Raw genomic sequence first — 4,633 nt, forward strand, 5'->3', positions numbered from 1 at the left:
GGGGGGGAGGTGCTACGGTGAATTTTGGGGTTGCTGCAGCACCCCTGCCTACTGTAGCTGCTTCCCAGTGCCACCACCGCATACCCCAAACACAGCCTGGCCCAACCCCCACTGGGAAGAGTCTTCCTGAGGCTGAGGGGGCACTAAAAGCAAGGTTTTCTGTGGTGAGGGCTTAGACTCTTATCACTGGGCTATTCATGAAGGAGGAGCTTTACACCAAGGGCAATGACATCTGTTAGATGCAGTCATCTACACAGACATCTTACTGCTCAGGCCATGAGTCCTGTCAAGAAGACTGTCTTATATGGTCAGAAAAAAGTAGAATTACAATGAGACAAACATCCTGGTACAGGTTAAAACTTCCCAATGGAAGAAAGGAGAGCTACATCTGCCCCCCACCCCTCTCCCAAAGAATGAGAAATTTGTCTGGGGAGGTAAAAAGCTGCTGCCCATTCAAATGAAGGGGAGAACTGGGCAGTTCTGTAGCATGAAATACAGTGCTCCTCCCAGCAAGTACTAGCTCTCCACTAGCATAGGAGAACTGCACATCTACACAGGGGCAAGTGCAATGCCTCCCTGCACCTGCTTGTATGCGCCTGGAAAAAAGCCAAGACAAAGTTGGTTCGCACACCACAACATGGCTCTAAATACTTCAACTACCATCAGTATCCGCTGATCAGTGGCTGTCCCTATACTGTCCAGAAATGTGTTATGTTTCCTTGGCAAATGGCTTTCAGCAATGTCAAACGGGAGTTCCACTTCCAACAGGATGAAGGTTTCACTCCTCATACGCCTCAAAGGCGACCAGATGAAGTCAGTCCAGATGAACACCCACTGAAGTCAGTAAAAAGGCTCCTCCTGATTTCCATGGGCGTGTCTACATATGCCTATGAATATGCTTGAATAAACTCCGGGGTTTACTGTTATGGAGTTTATTCAAGCCAGGCACGTGTCTGCACATGTGCCCAGGAGCACAGCATGTTGAGCTGAGGTGAAGCAGCCAAAGTTGGCAGGGAACCCAGGGGGTCAGCCTGCCAGGTCAGGGCTGCTCCCCTGATTCAACATGCTGTGGAGGGGCTGGCTGGGGCATGAGGGGCTAGCTGGCAGGCACCCCTGCACTGGAGCACCCATCCAGCCCTCTAGCATCTACATGTGCACTGCTGTGGAATTTTTACCCCGTAGCAAGCTAGTATTTGTAGTAAATGCATGTAGAACCCTGTTTCAGGGATCAATTTTATAGCCGTGTTGGTCTGAGAAAAAAAAAAAAAGAGATACACAAAGCTCTTGGATTAGAGGCAACATATTTTATTAGACCAACTAAATAGTAGCAAAAAAAAAAATTCTTCTCTTTGCAAGCTTTTGGGCACATGCACAGAGCAACACTCACAGAAGAACTCTCAGACCCAGGGAAATAAACTTCATTTTGCACAGGGGAGATAGAAGCTGGAAGTGTATTTTCTACCTAAGAGGACTTTTACAATCTTTGATTTCTCCCCAGCCTGAAGAAGGGCTTGTGTCTCAAAAGCTTGCAAAGAAAGGACTTTTTTTGATACTGTTTAGTTGGTCTAATAAAAATTATTGCTTCTGATCTGGGAGCTTTGTGTATCTGTAGAACCCTGTGACTTGTAAGTACAAGTACTATCCTGCTGCAGAGTAAATTAGTTTACTCCAACTTAGTAGGGGCACATGTGCAGCAAGATGTTTACTGCACAGCTAATTAGTCAACAAGACAATAAATGTCTTGAACTGGGTCCATAATTATTGATTTTTACATGAAATACAGAATAGTGCAAAGAGCAAAACGCTCACAAAAGAAAGAGAGCTCTAGCTTGCCTGGATGATTATTTCTGAGGAACTGAAAGAGCTGATAGGACGCATCTGCAAGAGGTGCTGAGCAGCTCCTTCAGCAAGCAATCTGCTAATCTCCATGTATAATGGATTAGTGCTTCTTGTAATATTTTACTGTGTTTATTCTCCACACACAGGTGTATGGGGTTTATTTTTTCCATGTTTCCATGCCCTTTTTAATTTTACCTTCCCCTAAATATTTTGGACTGTTTATGCAGTGTCATAACTTGACTTTATGATATGCATTTGCTTGTGCACGTCAACCTAATGGCAGTCTCCAGTATGCAAAAAAATGAAAGATCAAGTTCTTTGGAAATGTTCTAATGGACAATGAGGAACCAAAATCTCCCATTCATCTTTCCCCTCATCAGCACTGCAGAGTAGTGAGTCAGTATTACATTGTCATCTGTGACATTTTTGACCCCTCCACAAGAGCAAATTGGAAATGAGGCTCAAGCGGGAGAGGCCAAGTAAGATTTCTCTCTACCATGCCATGCTACTTGTGGTCAAGCCCTTTTTCTATGGCTTGACCCACACGGTTTACCCCACTAGAGAGTACTCTACTTTCTCAGGATACTCATCTGCCATGACTTGATAGTATCCCAGAGAAGGAAAGAGGCTCTGTCACCAGGGCAATCTCTCTCAGTCCAAAATAACATGCTAGAGCCTCTGGCGAGGCCCCACAGGGCCTATAATGGGGGCTCTTCTGCCCCTGCACCCCCACCACAGGCCTCCATCACTGGTTCCCACTGTTTACATCACAGCCAGGAGCTAGGCACTGAATCTCCCAGGTCAGCTACTAGGAATCCCAAGTAGTCCATCTGGTACCCATATAAAGAAATGTGGGCAGGCGAACAGCCCCTTACCCGTCGGAAAAATCTCCCTCCAGCATGTGGTCTCCTGCTTTTCCACTTCCGGAGTCCTTTTAGAGTTTCTTCTGGATACTCCCACCCTATGTAGTGCGCAGGTTTGTTATTACCCTGAAATAGAATAGTTTTCTGATAGCATACTGTTAGGTTAACAATAATTTAGATTATTAAGAAGTATTAGCTTTACAGCTGAATACAAGGCATGACCTGTGGCCTAGCAATGCAGCTGACCACAAGGCAGATTGATAGCTAAGCCTTTGCTTGTGTCAAGTAATCATTTTAACTGTATTAAGCATTTTCTGAGTTAAAAGCAGCAAGTATCTCTGTGTCTGTGTGCTGAAAAATCAGCTACAACAAGAAGTAAGATAAGACAGGGAAACCATTGTTCTGGGTGCACTGGTTGTGTCCTTGAGAAGTATCTACTACTGTGTAAGGTTTTGCTAACATATTATAATGTTACTGTTACTTAACTTTTAGCTTTTAAAAAAGTGCTAGTTCAGCTTAATAGAAATATGCTGTTACAAAGATTTGAAAAGCACCGCCCAAGTATTGCTTTTTTTGTTAACCATAAAGTCTTGCCTTGTTATAATAAATATAAAAGAGCACCGCACCCTTAGGGGGGGGGGCGCATTTTGCCTTTTGCTGGCTTTATGGTCTTTGCTCGAGCAAATAAACAGCTGTCTTTCTTTACCCGCGTTGTCTGTCAATCAAATTACAGCTAGACAACGAACCTTAGGGAGATTTCTCCCACCACAATTTGGCACCCCAGATGGGACCCGTCTAGCTTGACGCCTTTGGAGACCTCCATCCCCCGACACCCCAGCGCGCACCAGGTGAGCTCACCTATTGAGTTAGTCTCGGGAGGTGGACGGTCCCCTCGGGACCAATAAGGCGAGATCCTCAAGTCGGGTAAAGGAACGGTACCGGCGAGTACCTCAGGTCAGGTATGTTTTTGGTTTCTATCTGGTTTCTGGGTTTCTGGTTTTACCTCTAGAGGTCTCTGGAAGCAGTCTTTGAGGGTATCTGTCTGCTGATTGAAACGCTGTTAGAGCCAGCAGCCTAGCCGAAAGGCGAAAGACACAGATATAAGGTAGAAATGCTGTTATAACGGCCAATGACTAGGGTCTCGGACTCAAGACGCCCCTCCTCACGGAGAAAGCCAGCGGGGTCCGAGAACACCGGTTGTTGTACGTGGACGAAACAGCTTCTAGGCAGGTAGGACTTAGGGAAATAAGACTGCTTGTGCTTGGATATAATCATGGGTTCCGGTCTAGGGAAAGTCATTCCCGATTCACCCCTTGATTTTATGATTAAGAATTGGAAACATTTGGAGGGACGGGCGGAACTGTCCAAGTCTCGTATGGCAGAACTCTGTTTAACTAATTGGACGTCTTATACGTCCCAGTTAGATTTGGGAAGACAATGGCCAGAAAATGGATCATTTGACCTAAATCGCCTGGCTGCCTTACAAAAGGTCTTGGAAAACCTCCGCCCTGGCCAAATTGGTTATTGGTATTTATGGGACAACGTTGCTAGCAAGCAATCAAAACCTTTAGCTACCCTGACCCCTGCATCTTTCCCGAATCTGTTAGCTCCCCTTCAGTGTCCAAAACCTACTGCACCACCGTCATATTCAGAAGATGATTACAGACCCATGCCTAGGCCCCCTAACCTACCATTGATACCACCTCAAATGTTTAAACCCCAAAATATTGCCCCCTGGCCGGCCAAGGGACTGGGAAGTCTTCGGGAGGCATCACCTCGATTGTCTCTCTCAGAATCCCCGAGTCCCGGATCTGGAGAGGGATCCAGAGATCCCTCTCCAGATTCCAGTTCCACTCCGATTTCAAATCGCACTCGTCAAAAATTGTCTAAGCCTGCACTTCAGTTACCTCTAAGAGAATACCCTGTGCCTG

The 4,633-nt window shown here is 45.9% G+C and overlaps 1 protein-coding gene across 1 annotated transcript in view; it reads right to left on the minus strand.

The window, feature by feature from the left end:
• The window catches only part of LAPTM4A (lysosomal protein transmembrane 4 alpha), a 43,362-nt gene extending 40,589 nt beyond the window's left edge, over window positions 1-2,773 (minus strand). Inside the window, exon 1 of the mRNA XM_006030632.3 lies at window positions 2,715-2,773. The gene's annotated coding sequence lies outside the window, so the exon portion shown is untranslated. The remainder of the gene's footprint in view (window positions 1-2,714) is intronic.
• Window positions 2,774-4,633: the final 1,860 nt, after the last annotated feature.

The sequence above is a fragment of the Alligator sinensis genome, unplaced genomic scaffold (genome assembly GCF_000455745.1).
Source record: "Alligator sinensis unplaced genomic scaffold, ASM45574v1 scaffold200_1, whole genome shotgun sequence".
Taxonomy (NCBI): domain Eukaryota; kingdom Metazoa; phylum Chordata; order Crocodylia; family Alligatoridae; genus Alligator; species Alligator sinensis.